Source organism: Oncorhynchus keta, chromosome 27 (assembly GCF_023373465.1).
Source record: "Oncorhynchus keta strain PuntledgeMale-10-30-2019 chromosome 27, Oket_V2, whole genome shotgun sequence".
Lineage (NCBI taxonomy): Eukaryota > Metazoa > Chordata > Actinopteri > Salmoniformes > Salmonidae > Oncorhynchus > Oncorhynchus keta.
Window position 1 is genome coordinate 19,521,228 of NC_068447.1, and position 20,036 is coordinate 19,541,263.

At 44.1% G+C, this 20,036-nt stretch overlaps 1 long non-coding RNA gene across 34 annotated transcripts; it reads left to right on the forward strand.

The window, feature by feature from the left end:
• Window positions 1-11,324: 11,324 nt before the first annotated feature.
• LOC127912482 (uncharacterized) lies at window positions 11,325-18,973 on the forward strand. Of its 34 annotated transcripts, XR_008082882.1 has the most exons (5): window positions 11,325-16,543; window positions 16,578-17,467; window positions 17,516-17,563; window positions 17,660-17,707; window positions 17,804-18,217. It is a non-coding gene; the product is annotated as an uncharacterized LOC127912482 (long non-coding RNA). The 34 variants fall into 34 exon arrangements; XR_008082872.1 differs by adding an exon at window positions 18,236-18,973 and having other exon boundaries at window positions 16,578-17,947; window positions 17,996-18,043; XR_008082874.1 differs by adding an exon at window positions 18,236-18,973 and having other exon boundaries at window positions 16,578-17,899; window positions 17,996-18,043.
• The last annotated feature ends 1,063 nt before the right edge of the window (window positions 18,974-20,036 follow it).

The window sequence follows — 20,036 nt, forward strand, 5'->3', positions numbered from 1 at the left end:
GTGTGTGTGTGTGTGTGTGTGTGTGTGTGTGTGTCTAGGGGCCTTGAGGCCATCTGGACATAGAGGCTGGAGAAGGAACAGCAAAATGAGAAAGAGAGAAACCTTTCAAAAGCATATCTACCTGAACATGGACATACTGGATCATATAACATATTCTGTATAAATGTCATCAACAACATTACCTAGTGTCCTCAGTTGCTCTCCCCATCCCCTCCCACATGACTCCCTTGCTTCACCTCCCTGCTCAAGCCCACTCTCCTCTTTCCCACCACTTACCCCCTCAGACCCCCCACCTCCCACCTCTCCTGGCCTCTGTCAGCAGGGGTCAGCTTATGACTCTCTCCACTCGCTTTCCCCTCTCTCCTGACCTCCCCCTTTCTCCATCTCTCTCTCCCTCTATCCATCTCCCTCTGACCTCCTGCAGTCTCACTCTCCTCTCTCTTTCTTTCTTATTATTCTACCGTTATTTCAACAAGGAACACAGACTGAGACCAAGGTCTCTTTTACAGCTGGGCCCTGCGTATACATGTTTACACATACAGTAAAGGTACAATGATTAAGAAACTACACAAGACAAACAAAACCATCACAGATAACACACAAAAAAATAAAATACAACATCAAATTTAATTTACACACAGGTTATTCTACTAACAGCACAAGAATTTGCATTACCTGAAACAATTACAAGCAATACAAAAATAAAAATCCTCCAATAAATATTTAAAAAGGGGGACAAGAGTCTAAAGTTTAAGTTTAGTCTACAAGCTATTCCAGAGGCAAGGAGCGTAACAGGAAAAGGCAGCCTTACCCAACTCTATGGAAATCACATGGGCCTCAAGTGTAATCCATGCTTGGGACCTGGTTTTAGGAATTCTAATTCTAATGTTGATGAGTGATGATAAATAAGAAGGTAGCTTATTCAGAAGTGCTTTATAGACAAACATGAGAGCATGTTGTTTTCATCTCACGGACAGCGAAGTCCAACCCACATTATGATACAAAACACAGTGGTGAGTTCTGTAGGTAGCACCCGTAATAAACCTAAGTGAGCAATGATAAGTAGCATCCAGCAATTTAAGTGTTGATGCCATAGCATTCATGTAAATAATATCCCCATAATCTATAACAGACAAAAAAGTAGCTTGCACAATTTGTCTTCTATTTGTAGAGGACAAGCATGTCCTGTTTCTATAGAGGAAGCCCAGCTTGATTTTTAGCCATTTACAGTTCGTCAACATGCATTTAAAAGACAGTTCATCATCCAACCATATCCCTAAGTATTTATATGCAGAGACCTGATTAATTTGAGAACCATCTAAGCTCCTAAGTGAGAGTGTATTTTCAACCAACTTTTTGAACCTATTGAAAATCATAAAATGTGTTTTCTTTGCATTTAAAACACGTTTCAGCTGTATAAAAGACCGGTATCTATACCGGTTTATACTGGTATCTCTCTTTCTTTTCTCAGCATTCAGCTCTCCTCTCATTGTTTGACCCACTTTCTCTCCATCTCTCTCTCCCTCTCTCCATCTCTCTCTCTCCCTCTCTCCATCTCTCTCTCTCCCTCTCTCCATCTCTCTCTCTCCCTCTCTCCATCTCTCTCTCCCTCTCTCCCTCTTTTCCTCTCTCTATCCATCTCCCTCTCTGACTGGCTGCTCATAGAGACTGTATTGATTAGGGTTTCTATCTACCTCCAATGCTCTGCTACTCCCCCTCTCTCTCTCTCTCTCTCTCTCTCTCTCTCTCTCTCTCTCTCTCTCTCTCTCTTCCTCCCTCTCTCTCTCTCTCTCTCTCCCTTACTCTGTCCCTCTCTCTCTCTCTCTCTCTCTCTCTCTCCTCCCTCCCTCTCTCTCTCTCTCTCTCCCTTACTCTGTCCCTCTCCTCTCTCTCTCTCTCTCTCTCGCTCTCTCTCTCTCTCTCTCTCTTTCTCTCTCTCTCTCTCTCTCTCTCCTCTCTCTCTCTCTCTCTCTCTCTCCCCTTACTCTGTCCCTCTCTCTCTCTCTCCCCTTACTCTGTCCCTCTCTCTCTCCCCCTTACTCTGTCCCTCTCTCTCTCTCTCTCCTTCTCTCTCCCTCTCTCTCTCTCTCTCTCTCTCTCTCTCTCTCTCTCCCCCTTACTCTGTCTCTCTCTCTACCCCTCTACGTTCTTTGTTTCCCCGGTGCATAGTTCTGCTTAAGTCTGTTTGATCACACTGTCTTTGTGTCTAGCTGCCTGCTGTTTTAATTAATTACTTCATTTACTGTAAACCCCCACACACACTGACTGACTGACACACACACACACACACACACACACACACACACACACACACACACACACACACACACACACACACACACACACACACACACACACACACACACACACACACACACACACATACACACACACACACACATTGACAAACACACACATTGACAAACACACACACATACACTGACACACACACACAGTGACACACACACACACATTCCCGCACAGACACACACACAGACACACACAGACACACACACACACACACACACACATGCCTCTATGCACACTACCACATGCACAACATACAAATGCATACACATACAAACTTGCCACACACGATCACACACTCACACGTGCTCAGTCTGTCTTCTTAATATTGGGTGTGTTGGCTACTCAGTATTTGTGTGTGTTTTCAAAAAGGCCCATCAGTGTTAAAATATCATTCTTAGCAGAGCACACCTTAAGAACCCTGAGTACTTTAAGGGGATTTACACACACACAACCACACACACACCCAGGGCTGGGCTGGGATATACTCCCACCACAGCCAGCTGAAGGGAGAGGAGATGAGGTATAGAGAAAATTAGAAACCAAATTAGAGGAACTGGTCAGGCGAGGAGGCGAGGCAGAGGAGAGGGGGAATGTAGGAGAGGAGGAGGAGCGGAAAGGATGGGGGGGACAAACAGAGCCTATGACCTGGGGAGGGAGTGTCTGAGAGCTTTCCCAGCATGCATCAACAAGGAGGTTGCTGAGAGAACAGAAAGATGAGTTAATACAAAATGAAAAAGTGTGTGTGCGTGTGTGTGTTTTAGTGGGAGTCTAAACACACACACACACACATTAATACTGTTCCCTCCCAGCTTTCCAAAAAAGCCATCTCCCAACCATTGCATCCCACGCGTTCCCACCATGCCTCTCCCTGAGCCCAGAATCTGGGAATGTTTTAACCCTTTCCATCACGTCCTCTACTCTGGCCGGGGGAGTTAGCATACACACATACTCTAAAATGATGTATTTTGAAAATGGATAGACGGGGTCCAGTTCTCCCCTTCACCCTTCACCCTCATTCGTCACACATGCCATACAACTACCTAACATGCTAAATCTCTTAATATCTTCAACAGCAACACAAACATGCAACCAAACGCACAAACAAAAACATATGACATGCTCCTACCACCATGACCCCCACCCCTGCAGTACATCCTACATCTCTTTCATGTAAGTAAGCGGCTTAAACACCTACAGGCTGTGACATCAAGGCCCCACCCACCTCTGACTGCTCTTAGAGAAGGAGAACGCAGAGCTGTAAAGGAGAGCATGTATTCTCTCTATTCTCTCCTTCCCTCTCTTCCTGGCGTTGCCAGCGTGAGCTTGGTTAATGGAGAGCTAAGGCTGTCCCCTCACATTAGCCTGGGCCGAACCAGACAAGCCTTCATCCCCCTCTCTCTCCTCCTCCCCTCCTCACCCCCTCTTTCTTCTCCTCCACTCAGCTCTGGCATCAGTGCAGGTCCCCAATCTCTAAGAACGAGAGTTCCCCTTGTGACAAGGCCAGAAGAGATAGCAGAGGGAGGGAGGGAGGAAGGGAAGGAGTGAGGGAGGGGCAGCAGGATAGAGAGGGAGGGAGGGAGGGAGGGAGGGAGGGAGGGAGGGAGGGAGGGAGGGAGGGAGGGAGGGAGGGAGGGAGGGAGGGAGGGAGGGAGGGAGGGAGGGAGGGAGGGAGGGAAAGCGAAACATACCGCAGGAGACAGCTATGATGTAACAGGGAATTTGCCTGGCTTGGGTAGAGACAGAGTGTAATGTATTGGAATGTTTCTGTTGGGTTGTCACAGGTTGACGTCCTGTGGGGAAGCCCTTAATGCCCCAGTGTTTGTCTCACAGACCTTATGCAGGTGCCTCATTTATCATCCATGTGTACATTTCTTACTCAATTCTGGCATACATGGAGATTTTAGGATTTGCATTTGCCACAAATGATTGGGATTTATCAAACTGTCACATGCAACATATACGCATGTTTCCATTGATAAATTAATCAGAGTTATATTGTATTTGTGCTACAACCCTTTATGGTAACAAAAACATCCTCATTTGCTGTATGATTTGGAAATGTTGGAACTGGGCCATGTCTGTTTCTAAAAGAAAGCACTATAGTAAACGTGATCACATTTCTGTCGAGGTGTGGGCAGAATCTTTTGCAGTGACTTTTTCAAACAAAAAATGCATCCTGCCTATAGCGAGTGCCAAACACTGGCTGCACATTCTGCATGATTGATTTTATTTTCAAACAATTTTAAAATAAATGCTACAGCTCACATTATGCAAAATAGGAATTTTTGTTCAATATTTTGTTTATCAATATATGATAGTGTGTCTATCTCCTGTCTTGGAATTGGCTTGGAGAATAATAGACTATGATGTTGTGCTCATATCTCAGTCACAGCAATGCTGCAGCCGCCTAATACTGTCGAGGCTACAGTCTATTTACTTTGGAGCGCAGTGCAGTTTCCCACTACTCTGCACATTAAGGCTGAGAGAAACTGTTGCTGTTTTGGAGGGATTCTTGAAATACGGGACAATCAAAACTTCACACAAATATTTATTTTAATATTAACAACATTTTAAATATATACTTCGATAGACCAAAGTATCAACTATCACACTATGTAAAGGAACAACATACTTTTTTATTTGAATTGTGTTTTCTCCTCATAAAAAGCAACTAACTGCATTCACTCCGTCAGAAACGTAAAAGGCATTACATTTTTACAATTATTGTCCAAAAAGTTTTTAAAGACATTGACTGTTTAATAATTATAGCATTAGATTGTTCAAATATGTAATACAAATCTCCAAACCTCTTTTGGCTTTGTTTAATAGCACTACTAAATGCTCCAGGGCTAATTTCGTTAGCATTTTGGCTTGTTTTTCTAGATTTAGCGCATAAAACGACATGGAAATGTAACATCTAAATGTATCCCTTAGGTCTAGTACAGTAAATACATATGTTGCAGAACAGTGGTTACAATATTTATTCAGAATATTGACAAAATAATAGTTCATGGTTTTACCATGGTGATTCCAATATCCAATATATATCAAAAGTAGAGAACTTTCCAGGCAATGAACCTCTGAGCTAATTTCTTGCTATACTACACATTTTGCCATTTTAAAGCTAGTTTCCTGTCATTCTAAACATTTATTTCACGGCTTATGACGTGTTTATATGCCCCATATCTGGCGGGCCTGACCTCCAGGGGGGACCGCAAACAACACGCACCTTTCATTAATGAGGCCCCAGGTCTTTCCCGGCCAAATGCCAGTGATATAATTATAAAGGTTTTACTGCAACCATTACAAACTCGCTGGGTTGTTTATTATGTCAATGACTATATAGTCCCATTTCCTTTTGTGATGGCAGAACTACCAGAAAATATTTTTGGGTGGGCCTTGAGGTCATCGGGTCAAATCAAACAACTTGGTGAACTGCAGGAGGTCATTAAAGAGAGTGAGAAAGGGAGAGAGCGAGAGAGAGAGGAAAAAAGGAGCGAGTGGGGGGGGTGACCCTTTCCTGTCCTCCCCTAAGGCACTATGGGTTGGTAAGGAAGGAAGGAAGTAAATGTGAAGAGGAGGAGGAGGAAAGATGATAGGTTGGATTATTGTAGCATAGCAACCCAGGTCTCAGTGTGGGTTGAGGGAGAAGTAATATAACATATCGCTGAGAGGTTCCATCGCTTAGAACAACCTCTCAAAATGAACGTGGAAAAACAGGAGCACTTTCTGTATAGAAAAGGGGGGTCAGGGGGTTAGCAGTGATTGGTAGAATAATCCCTCTCTCCCTCTCTCCCTCTCTCCCTCTCTCCCTCTCTCCCTCTCTACTGCTCTCTCATACTCTCTCTTTCTCTCTCCCTCTATCTGTTCCTGTGCATCATTAAAACAAGCAGAGTAGTGTTCAGAGTGCTGGGCTGCACAGAGACAGTGACCTCCACAAGCAGGAGATGTTTTTGCTTCAGGGAAGAGAAGGTCGTTTTGTACTCCACTTCTTTCTGACTACTTCCAAGGGAGTAAATGAGATTTAGAGGGGGGTAGAGCGGGGAGGGAGAAATGGAAGTGTGAACGGGGTAGAGAAAGAGAGAGAGAGTAGGAAAAATACAGAAAACACAGTTCTCTGATATGATTCATAACATTGAAATGGACAGAATAGTCTGGACATCCATCATCACGTTATTTTACATAAAGGGAAAAAAATCTAATGGAGTAGAAAGAGACACGGTTTGAGTGAAGAAGAGAAGGAGAAAGGTAGAGAAGTAGACAGGGTCTCATTAAAGTCAAACACAAGGCATGCCTGAGTCTGTCCATCCATACTGGGGAAGGTCACCTCTGGCCGTGGGAGTTGCCGGAGAGAAATATAGCCCTGGTGCAAGCTGGCCAGTGGGGGAAAGGTGTGTGTGTGTGTGTGTGTGTGTGTGTGTGTGTGTGTGTGTGTGTGTGTGTGTGTGTGTGTGTGTGTGTGTGTGTGTGTGTGTGTGTGTGTGTGTGTGTGTGTGTGTGTGTGTGTGTGTGTGTGTGTGTGTGTGTGTGTGTGTGTCAGCCCCACAGATGGTGGTGGGCAGCCAAGGCTATTCCTCTTCAAAGAAGAGCGTGACATCAGGGGTGGGGTTGTTTGCAGCCCAGACCAGGAGCATCTTGCCAACACATAAAGGACTTGTTCACAGAATGGCCGAGGGACATAGCCTTGCTACCATCAGGGAGGTTCCCAGGGGTGAGATGGGGAAAGGCACTGGTGTGATTACCAGGCTAGTTGTCGTCACAACCACTTTACCACACAATCTATATGTCTTTCTAGATTCTCTCCATATCTGTGTCTTTTCCCCATTTATGTCTATCACTGTCTTTGTGCATTCCCAACCCCTCCCTCCCTGACCACTATTTTCTTTTTACCCCCCTTTCTTTCATTCCCTCCTTCACAGTTCCCAACACTGGTCTGGTTGTCCCTTCTGTCTGTTGGTTGTTGTCTAAGGGAAGGTGGCTTGAAAGAGGACCGACTTTTGCTTTGGTCAGATGTCATTATTGTTAGACGTCATTATTGTTAGATGTCATTTCAGCGCCAGGCTTCGCTTTGCATACAAGTCTCTCTAGGGTGGCTCAGACACAGCTGCACTCCATGCTAAACTGATAGTGAAGGGTAGTGGATGGGGCTTTGAAACTGTCCTGTGCTATTTTTATGACAGTTGTCTATTTTCTGTGCCGTTTTATTTGGCGTGATCAATTACGTTGCTGATTTCTGCAGCAGGGGGGCTAACTGGAGGAGCAATTAATGCTCCACTTCAAAAGGTTTTCCAGATTAGCGTTTATGTACCTCCTCCCTTTGTCGTGGTTCAAACACAAGTCATCGCGAGGAGGCCCGGCTTCACTTCCTGCACTGGATATGATGTGTGTTCCTCTTATTTACATATTTGTTTTACATGTGTTCTTCAGGCTTCAATAACGACGTTTTGAAGTGGCAACAACATGCTAGCTCTCATTTATCAAAAGAAAAGTCATTTTAGTAACTTGTGGTAAAGAGGCCCCAAGCACCAGGTCTGCAGTTTCCTAGGGGTAATGTATGAACTCCATACATGCTGACTCCTACTAAAACACTCTCACACACACACACACACACACACACACACACACACACACACACACACACACACACACACACACACACACACACACACACACACACACACACACACACACACACACACACACACACACACACACACACACATGTCCATGTTCAGTATTTTTTGGAACATGCTCCAATTGAATAATAACATTAAAAGACAAAACAACTCCACTATATAACCTCCCTCCTAGAAGATAGATTAGTGTTCGCCATTTGACTGAATTAACGTGTAAGTGAGCTAATGGAACCTAATCCCAACTAGGAGAGAGAGGGGGAGAGGGAGGGCAGACGGAAAGAGAGACAGAAAGAGAGTTGGAGGACAGGATAGCCTGGACTGGGTTACGTCAGGGAGAGAAATGGTTGCAAGCATTAGCGGGCGTGGTGTTTCTTTTTAGGGGAAGTGGGGAGAGGCAGGTGTGTGTGTTGTAGAGATATATATAAAGTGAGACAGAGAGAGACAGAGATGGAATGATAGAGAGAAGGCCAGAGAGGGAGAGGGTTAGGGTTAGGGTAGGGAGGGTCAGGCTTGTCGTGTCAGGAGGATTGGAGTAGCCACGTTAGCATGAGGCCGTGGAGCTTTGAGTAAAGCAGCTTGTTCCTGGCAGGGATTGTGTTTGCAGCCACAGCTGCTACACACCAGCATTACACTGACCAACCAGAGGGATAGGAGAGAAAAAAGAGAGAGAGAGAGAGAGGGGGATAGAGAGAGAGATAGAGAGAGGGAGAGAGAAAAATAAAGAGAGATGCTGTGTGTGTCTGGGAATTACAGACCCACAGCCTTAATCCACATTGCCCGACAACCTCCTGATCCGGCCCTCGGCTCCCAGCCCGATGAAGAGTGCTTCCTACCCCCTGCTATGTTAGACACGCCCTCACACAATCCTATTCTCTATCATCACACATATTCCCTATCATCACTCATACACTTCTATTCCCTATCATCACTCATACACTTCTATTCCCTACCATCACTCATAAAAACACCCTGAGCAAGGCAGTTAACCCACTGTTCCCCGAGCGCCAAAGACGTGGATGTTGATTAAGGCAGCCCCCCCACACCTCTCTGATTCAGAGGGGTTGGGTTAGATGCAGGAAGACACATTTCAGTTGAAGGCATTCAGTTGTACAACTGAATAGGTATCCCCTTTCCCTTTCCCTTTCCTTTCTCTCCCTTTCCTCTCTTCTCCTTTCTCCTCTCTCTCTCTCTCTCTCTCTCTCTCTCTCACACACACTCTCTCTCTCTCATATCCCTACATCTCACACATACAACACAAACACACTCTCTCTCATCTCCCTACATCCTCTATACACATCCACTAGCACATCTCTCTATACATCCTCTATACATACAACACACACACACACACTCTCTCTCATCTCCCTACATCCTCTATACACATGCAACAACACACACACAAACACACTCTCTCTCAGATCTCCCTACATCCTCTATATCTCCTACATGCTAACACACACACAAACAAACACACTCTCTCTCATCTCCCTACATCCTCTATACACATACAACAAACACACAAACACACACTCTCTCTCATCTCCCTACATCCTCTATACACATGCAACACACACACAAACAGACTCTCTCTCTCATCTCCCTACATCCTCTATACACATACAACACACACACACTAGCACACTCTCTCTCATCTCCCTACATCCTCTATACACATACAACACACACACACACACACAAACACACTCTCTCTCATCTCCCTACATCCTCTATACACATACAACAAACACACAAACACACACTCTCTCTCATCTCCCTACATCCTCTATACACATGCAACACACACACAAACAGACTCTCTCTCTCATCTCCCTACATCCTCTATACACATACAACACACACACAAACACACTCTCTCTCATCTCCCTACATCCTCTATACACATACAACAAACACACAAACACACACTCTCTCTCATCTCCTTACATCCTCTATACACATGCAACACACACACAAACAGACTCTCTCTCTCATCTCCCTACATCTTCTATACACATACAACACACACACAAACACACTCTCTCTCTCATCTCCCTACATCCTCTATACACATACAACACACACTAGCACACTCTCTCTCATCTCCCTACATCCTCTATACACATACAACACACACACAAACACACTCTCTCTCTCATCTCCCTACATCCTCTATACACATACAACACACACACAAACACACACTCTCTCTCATCTCCCTACATCCTCTATACACATACAACACACACTAGCACACTCTCTCTCATCTCCCTACATCCTCTATACACATACAACACACAAAAAACACACATGCCTCTCCCCACTTCCCCTAAAAACAAACACTTTGCAAACATTTCTCTCCCTGACGTAACACACTCCAGGCTGTCCTGTCCTCCAAATCTCCCTACTTCCCCTAAACAGCCAGGACGTCAGACTGAGAAGATGAGAAGTGCTCTGTCTGTTTATGTCTGATATCAGATGTAGCAATGAGACAGACTTTGGCAAGGGCACTGAAATGGCACCGGCATGAAGGAATCTCATCTGATTGAGACAGACATTGAATTTATAACAGTATATCATCTACAATTGACATGATGTCAATGGTGGTGTTATTAATGTGTTAGTCCTTATTAATAACTATGATATTATTTCAGTGATTTTACTGGAATGTCATTGTCTGAAAGATGGATGAAACAATGAAAAAAAAGCATTTTGTTTTGAAGGGTTGTCCAACATGTGAATGTCAGTATTCCTTTACCTTCTGTCTGATTGATGGATAGTTTGCCTGTTTTACCACAAGAGGGTGTAGCTTGGTCCTTTCATTCAAACTACACGGTGGACAAAGCTTGTCTTCTGTTCTCACCAACACCCACAGCAGATGCACTCATGTTCAGAACCCCAGTGTCATGCATAAATGTATAGACAAGAGCATACTTCTCTGTGTAGGCTAATAGCTGCACTGAGACATTATTTTTTAAATAGGACACGTCCTTCATAAACTGTATTACCATGAGATGGTGTCAATTCAGATGAAACACACACTCCTTTGCAGAAGTATATATTTATTTATTTCAGAAAATGATATGATATGCGGAAGATATAGCTGGAACAATAAATGTTAGGTATCTTATAGCACGGTACTTTACACCTTACATACAATTCAATTTCAATTGGTTGTCTTGTCCATAAGACAACCCAGTTTAGCATAAGAATAAGAATGTTTAACGCTCCATTATATTGTTTTCATGACACACTGCACACACAGACAAATACCCGACATTTCTATTTATTTTAGGATTTCACATCGTGCTACTCAATTGCAATAATGACACTAATATTTCTTTGAGCTGTCAGATAGAGAGTGTCTGGGGGTTGGTCGCTGATGGAACGGCGTGTGCGTTCATGTTGCCTCATTTCCTGAGTCTGCCCAAAGACAGGGAGATACGGGGGGACAGTGCGAGGGAGAGAGCGCCCTGGAGAAAGAGAGCGAAAGAGAGAGGGGAGAGAGAGACAGACAGACACAGAGGGGGAGGCTGGTTCCTGATACCAAAACACGGAAAAGCAGGGGAGTGAAAGAGAGAGAAAAAAGGCTGGCTGAGACAGGGAGAGAGGGGGAGAAAACAGGGGAATAACACTCAAAGAGACACAAAAAGCGTAGGTGATGAAAGAAGATAATACTATGTTCTTCTGAACATTCCCCTTTCTTTATCTCTCACGCTGTCACATCGGATTGGACTCCAAAGAATCGACACCGCGTCTATCCCAGACCCCATGGGTTAACAGGTATGTCTGCCATGCTCTTTCATTGCTTTTCCTTCATCAGCCCTTCCGTTTCTATTCAATTGCCTAGTGTCAATGTATGTATTTTAAAAGCTGCTGATTTTATACGGAGACGCTGTCACAAGGTTCAGGCTATGTGCTTCATTTTACAACAATGTCATTTTCATAATAGTTTTACGTTCAGATAGAGAGCGTGCTTGCCACACGTTATAACCATTGAACAATGTAACTCTTCTGAATGCATGTGACAAGTTGAAGCGGTGTATATTGGTTTTACGGTTAATAACGGGTGGTTGTCGGTGTGTTGGTATCATGTCACGGACCGCACAAGTGTATTTTGACAGTTCTTCGGTGCGATGCATTTAAGCATCATGCTAAAAGTAGTCCGCCTACCTGTTTCATGTTGCCGAGTTAACTGACAAGCCAGATGTCTACTTGCGTGTATGTTTCTTGTTTTTGTTATTATGAGATGCAGTCATTTGCTAATGTAGGATAATTGTGCACTTGCATGAGATTGGGATAACACGATATAGGCTAAAGGCACATGTATTTGCAGAATAAAACGCTGTCACCATAGGCTATTTGTTTCCGCTGTTAAGGAACCCCTCTTTCCCTAACTGCATTTGTTAACCCGCGAATGTTGAGTTAACTGTCAACGTTTTGACCCCAATATTCTAGGTCTTTGCGGGATTGTCACGGCAGTGAGCTGTCACTGATCGTGATGCCTTGGCTGTATATCGTTCTATGCGGTCTGTCGGGGCATTTAAAGGCTCAATGCAACCATTTTTATCGCAATATCAAATCATTTCTGGGTAACAATTCAGTAACCTACTTTTATTTTATATTTATTTATTTAAAAAATCTATAAAAAATAAGCTTCTTAGCTTAGAGCTATTTCTCAAGCACTAATTTTGCTAGGACTGTCTGGAAGTAGTCTGATTGAGGGCCCTAATTGAGGTTAATGGGAGGGATATGTAACCTGAACATTAGCTGTTATTGGCAGAGGTTTGAAACACTCTTTGTTATTGGTCTATTAACATTTACTGCTTGGTGATGATGCCAGGCAGGCCAAAACTCCATCCCACCAAAACAGGCTGACATGTCAGTTGGTCTTTTCAAACAGGCTTAAACTAAAAGGCGTTATCATTCTTTTTTATAAGTTCACAGTATTATTGCAACCTCATAGTGTGGAAATATATATAAAACTTAGCAAATCACGTTTTTGACTGCCCTGAGCCTTTAAAATGAAATGCTGGCAGTTTGGCAGGCAAGGGCTTAAACCCCCCACCCCTTCTCCTTCCCTCAGTTAACCTCTGAAAGGGGGATTTCTCCAGCTGGAAATTTCTGCTGCGTCAACACCCAACCCCAGAGTAGGCTACCAGACAAGAGGGAGAGTTCAGGTTTCAGACTCAATGGTTTTTGGGCAATGTTGTAGCGATATGTAATATTAATCTGATCCGTCCGCAGGCGCTTCTTGAGTTGAGTTGAAAGTATGGCGTCAAGTGTTTTCATTTGGTGCTGAATGAAGCTGAAATGCCAAACCGTTCTGCTGATATGCTTTGCCCGTGTCTCGGTTATTGTGTATGTGTCTCTGTCGGTCTGTGTCTGCCCCCTCAGAGTGGTCAGTTCCGTCTTCCTCCATTTTCTACCGTGCTCAGAAAATGAAAGGGGAACAACACCACTTTATTCATGCGCTGACAACAACACAATGTCTCGGCGCACGCCAGGTGCGATGTCAACAATGAAGTCGCGCAAATCGTCTGTTTGATCAAATCTATCGATGTCTGATGTCCTATGCTACACCTTTCCCACAACAGTCTGCTAATATGTTTTCCCCTAACCTTTTGTATTTCGATCATTTAACTCCATTAGTTCTAAAATTTAATTGCAAAATCACACTTGTATTTGGTTTCCTTCTATACGTACAGTGTTTTATTATTCCGAGATTCTGATCATATTTTATAGACCTAATAACTTTAATTTATAGCCTAAGCATTTAGACCTATACATGCGTTAAAAGCCTATACATTCTCCCGAGTGGCGCAGCGGTCTAAGGCACTGCCTCTCAGTGCTTGAGGCGTCACTACAAACACCCTGGTTCGATTCCAGGCTGTATCATAGCTGCCGTGATTGGGAGTACCATGCAGCGGCTCAGGGTTTCGCTGGTGTAGGCCGTCATTGTAAATAAGAATTTGTTCTTAACTGACTTGCCTAGTTAAATAAAGATAAAAAAAAAAACAACATTATAAATGCTATTCAATTAAAGTTGTAAAGAATTCAAAACCACACAACCTGTATGTTGCTTTGTTTTGCATCAACCATGGTGGTTATACCTACTAAATAAACAATGATTAGTCCTACCATTTAACATCTTGGTCACAAAGATGTGTGAAAGTAATATATGACAAATCTAATATATATATATATTTTTTAATTACATTTTTTTAAACCCACTTGTGTCAGACTATTTTAATTATCTATCACAGTATAAGTTAAAACAATAGCCTGTCATAGGCAGGTTCCTTTATTAGTCAACGCAATTGGGTAAAATGGAGAGATGGTCAGAGAGAGAGAGAGAGGAAAGAAAAACAAGGCCAAGATTAAATTGTTAAAGTAGCCAATGGAAACCTGGACTGGTTCCTAATTTGGGAGGTGTCAAGCATGGCAGCTAGTACGGAACCCTCATTAACAGTGACGTCTTCACCTGGGTGAATATCTGCCAAGGTGTAAGCTAATAAGGAAAGGCTGAGCCTAATTTGATAAGCCTGCTGAAGTCTTCAATTATGCAGCTATACAGTATGTGTATTTATTTAATGACTGTTAATGAATTACTAACAATTAACATAATATTCATTATATTTGTTATATGTTTCTTAAAACTGCATTATTGGTTAAGGACTTGTAAGTAAGCATTTCACTGTAAGGTCTACTACCCCTGTTGTGTTCGGCGCATGTGACAAATAACATTTGATTTGATTGTTCTATTTAATTATGTGGCTAAAACGACAGTAACCCTATAATTCTTTAAACGTCTTTTGTGACATTGTCAGGTGTATTTTAGGGGCCTGGTTGTAATCTGGTAATGGGATGTAATTTCAACCAGAAAACCACCAGAATATGACGTATTTCATGAATGCCCCGATGTCATCATGACCCAAAATAAATACATCTGTTGATGTGAGGAAACATCACAATAAAGACATGAAACGTTTTTTTTACCTGGTTGGGGGTTCGGGTACTGATCTGTTGACGTGAGGACATCGTTTGCGAATCCATGTTTAAGACTAAGAATCAACAATTCTGCCGTATGTGTACCAACTGTGCCAAGACAATTACATTCTATTCATATTATCAACTTGTTTTCAAAACATCTAGTGACTCAGCTTAACCAATCGCCACTAGTACTTTATTCAATGCTAATCGCCTCAACAGCAGATGCTTGGATCTGTTTGTGTTTGGAAGCTTCTAGATGTTATGAGGTGAATTGCCAGACCTGTATATACAGTATCTGACCTAGCTCCAGCTCCAGCCAAGCAATATAGGGAGAGTCTAGGCGGCCCTCTTCTCTGGCTACTCTGCTCACTTCCCCCCAGGTGTGGCTGTGTTATGTCACCACTGGGCTGGAGGACGGGGGTGTGTGTGTGTGTGTGTGTGTGTGTGTGTGTGTGTGTGTGTGTGTGTGTGTGTGTGTGTGTGTGTGTGTGTGTGTGTGTGTGTGTGTGTGTGTGTGTGTGTGTGTGTGTGTGTGTGTGTGTGTGTGTGTGTGTGTGTGTGTGTGTGTGTGTGTGTGTGTGTTGAAAGTATGAGGGAGCAGGAGCATCAAGTGTTAAATAGACAGTGAGATGTTTATTGAGGGTGGTTGTTAATCTGAACATTTGCACCGATAGGAGAGTTTGGAAGAGGTTAGAGGGAAAGAGAGAGGAGAGTTTGGAAGAGGTTAGAGGGAAAGAGAGAGGAGAGTTTGGAAGAGGTTAGAGGGAAAGAGAGAGGAGAGTTTGGAAGAGGTTAGAGGGAAAGCGAGAGGAGAGTTTGGAAGAGGTTAGAGGGAAAGAGAGAGGAGAGTTTGGAAGAGGTTAGAGTGAAAGAGAGAGGAGAGTTTGGAAGAGGTTAGAGGGAAAGAGAGAGGAGAGTTTGGAAGAGGTTAGAGGGAAAGCGAGAGGAGAGTTTGGAAGAGGTTAGAGGGAAAGAGAGAGGAGAGTTTGGAAGAGGTTAGAGGGAAAGAGAGAGGAGAGTTTGGAAGAGGTTAGAGGGAAAGAGAGAGGAGAGTTTGGAAGAGGTTAGAGGGAAAGAGAGAGGAGAGTTTGGAAGAGGTTAGAGGGAAAGAGAGAGGAGAGTTTGGAAGAGGTTAGAGGGAAAGAGAGAGGAGAGTTTGGAAGAGGTTAGAGGGAAAGCGAGAGGAGAGTTTGGAAGAGGTTAGAGGGAAAGAGAGAGGAGAGTTTGGAAGAGGTTAGAGTGAAAGAGAGAGGAGAGTTTGGAAGAGGTTAGAGGGAAAGAGAGAGGAGAGTTTGGAAGAGGTTAGAGGGAAAGCGAGAGGAGAGTTTGGAAGAGGTTAGAGGGAAAGAGAGAGGAGAGTTTGGAAGAGGTTAGAGTGAAAGAGAGAGGAGAGTTTGGAAGAGGTTAGAGGGAAAGAGAGAGGAGAGTTTGGAAGAGGTTAGAGGGAAAGCGAGAGGAGAGTTTGGAAGAGGTTAGAGGGAAAGAGAGAGGAGAGTTTGGAAGAGGTTAGAGGGAAAGAGAGAGGAGAGTTTGGAAGAGGTTAGAGGGAAAGAGAGAGGAGAGTTTGGAAGAGGTTAGAGGGAAAGAGAGAGGAGAGTTTGGAAGAGGTTAGAGGGAAAGAGAGAGGGGAGTTTGGAAGAGGTTAGAGGGAAAGAGAGAGGAGAGTTTGGAAGAGGTTAGAGGGAAAGCGAGAGGAGAGTTTGGAAGAGGTTAGAGGGAAAGAGAGAGGAGAGTTTGGAAGAGGTTAGAGTGAAAGAGAGAGGAGAGTTTGGAAGAGGTTAGAGGGAAAGAGAGAGGAGAGTTTGGAAGAGGTTAGAGGGAAAGCGAGAGGAGAGTTTGGAAGAGGTTAGAGGGAAAGCGAGAGGAGAGTTTGGAAGAGGTTAGAGGGAAAGCGAGAGGAGAGTTTGGAAGAAGGAAAGCGAGATGGCTTGAATTTTGCTCTGACATGCACTGTCAACAGTGGGACCTTATATAGACAGGTGTGTGCCTTTCCAAATAATGTCCAGTCAATTGAGTTTACCACAGGTGGACTCCAATCAAGTTGTAGAAACATCTCAAGGATGATCAATGGAAACAGGATTCACCTGAGCTCAACTTTGAGTTTCATAGCAAAGCACTTATGTAACTAATTTACACAGCACTTATGTAAATAAGGTATTTCAGGTTTTTTTATTTTAATTAATGTGCAAACATTTCTAAAAACCTGTTTTCGCTTTGTCATTATGGGGTATTGTATGTAGGACATATATTTTGAGTCCATTTTAGAATAAGGCTGTAATGTAACAAAATGTGGAAACATGTAAGGGGTCTGAATAGTTCCAGAAAGCACTGTAAGTGGGGGAAGGCTGAGGAGGAAGTGGGGTTGCAGGCTGACACTACACAGCTCTGCTCAGTGTGTGTGTGTCTGGGTGTGTGTGTGGGGGTGGAGTGCTTTGTCCTCATGGCTTTAGTCCCAGGCTGTGGGCTGAACTGTGTGGTAGCAGGTTAGAAGGTTTTAGTCCCAGGCTGTGGGCTGAACTGTGTGGTAGCAGGTTAGAAGGTTTTAGTGCCAGGCTGTAGGCCGAACTGTGTGGTAGCAGGTTAGAAGGTTTTAGTCCCAGGCTGTGGGCTGAACTGTGTGGTAGCAGGTTAGAAGGTTTTAGTCCCAGGCTGTGGGTTGAACTGTGTGGTAGCAGGTTAGAAGGCTTTAGTCCCAGGCTGTGGGATGAACTGTGTGGTAGCAGGTTAGAAGGTTTTAGTCCCAGGCTGTGGGCTGAACTGTGTGGTAGCAGGTTAGAAGGTTTTAGTGCCAGGCTGTAGGCTGAACTGTGTGGTAGCAGGTTAGAAGGTTTTAGTGCCAGGCTGTAGGCTGAACTGTGTGGTAGCAGGTTAGAAGGTTTTAGTCCCAGGCTGTGGGCTGAACTGTGTGGTAGCAGGTTAGAAGGTTTTAGTCCCAGGCTGTGGGCTGAACTGTGTGGTAGCAGGTTAGAAGGTTTTAGTCCCAGGCTGTGGGCTGAACTGTGTGGTAGCAGGTTAGAAGGTTTTAGTCCCAGGCTGTGGGCTGAACTGCGTGGTAGCAGGTTAGAAGGCTTTAGTCCCAGGCTGTGGGATGAACTGTGTGGTAGCAGGTTAGAAGGCTTTAGTCCCAGGCTGTGGGCTGAACTGTGTGGTAGCAGGTTAGAAGGTTTTAGTCCCAGGCTGTGGGCTGAACTGTGTGGTAGCAGGTTAGAAGGTTTTAGTCCCAGGCTGTGGGCTGAACTGTGTGGTAGCAGGTTAGAAGGCTTTAGTCCCAGGCTGTGGGCTGAACTGTGTGGTAGCAGGTTAGAAGGCTTTAGCTGCTAAAGCACAGGGGACCTACTGTAAACTGCTCTCTCATTTACACAGCACTTTGTGTGTCTGTATGTGTGTTCCTCTCTCTGTGTTGCTTTGTTCTAAACTACCACTGCATAAGTCATTGAAAGAAACACATTCTCTCTCTCTCTCTCTTTCCCTCTCTCTCTCTCTCTCTCGCTCTCTCTTTCTCTCCCTCCCTCCCCTCCATCTCTCTCTCTCTCTTTCCCTCTCTCTCTCTCTCACCTTCTCTCCCTCCCTCCTCTCTCTCTTTCTCTCCTTTCTCTTTCTCTCTCTCTCTCTCTCTCTCTCTCTCTCTCTCTCTCTCTCTCTCTGCCTCTCCCTCTCTCTTTTGCCTCTCTCTCTCTCTCTAACAGTTTTCCAGCCCTGATCCCTTCAGGAGCACACTTGTTAATGAGAACACCGGTTTGGCTAACACACTACAAAATGAGTAATTTACACTCGCTAGAATGCCATGTACACATCTCATTTTACACATCAGGTCTCTGTGAGACACTGACAACTCTCTCTTTATGTTAATATTTGCATTCTTACGTTTGATTAGTGTCATGGCTGTTTGCTTCTTTCTAACCTTCCCTGTCTGAATACACCATGTTCCCATCAGCTTTAGCTCATTGTGCAGACAGCTGAATGCAGGGGCTCCTCCTTTCCCGGGGCTGTGTGTTTAGATGGGGGTGGGGTAGGTTTGTGTGATAATGGGTGAGGGGGCCAGGTGTATATATGTGTGTGACAGCTGTAAGTTCCCTTTTGGACATGCTCACCCCCCCAGATTAGTGGGTTTAACCCTCCCCCAACTCTGCTCTGCTTTACCTGGCTGTTCAGCAGGTGGTCTTTGAATATGTCTTGTGTGTGTAGACCTGGGGGGGACAGGTGGTCTAAAATGCACCTGAAAGGAGTGCACAACTGTGTGTGTGTGTGCTTCTTCTTCTGCTTTCCGGCAGAATGGCTCTGTGAGCTCAGGCCTGGTGTGTTTTTTCAAGAGTCCTGACTCTCCCAGTCTCATTCACAAGACAAAACATAAATACTGTTAACATGCAAAGCACCCCTGATACACACACACTGTAGTTCCGGATCCGTCCTCGCAGCAATAAGTGGAGAGCAGGATGTTAGCAGACAAGCTAATCAAAAACAACGGAGAGAAATCATCCAATCAGCTTCCTCCATCCCCCCAAGCTGTGCCTTAGGGCTTTACAGTGGGCATTCCTTTAGAATATGTTTCAATACATTATTTGTAACAAATTCAGTAACCGACAAACATCTAGCACACAGATATAGCATATGGTATAACAATTGTTATGGAAAACATTTACAAGGTGTAAAGTCCAAACACATGAATGCATATTGTATAATCTATGTAAGTACATACACTGTAATGTATAAGTGTGTTGTTGCTTGTTGTACTTCATCCTGTCTAGAGTAGTATGAGTCTTTGACGAGAAAGTGATGGCCTGTGAGCAAATCCATCCATAGAAACCATCACTTAGCAATCAAGGTCTGGGAAGAGAGGTATTTCCATATCAAAGCTCCTGTGAGAGACACAGTAAGTGTGTGAGGGAGAGAGAGAGCGAGAGAGAGAGAGAGAGAGAGAGAGAGAGAGAGATCACACAGATCCACAAAGAATTCGAAAACATATCCAATTTTGAAAAACTCCCATACCTACTGGGTGAAATTCCACAGTGTGCCATCACAGCAGCAAGATTTGTGACCTGTTGCCACGAGAAAAGGGCAACCAGTGAAGAACAAACACCATTGTAAATACAACCCATATTT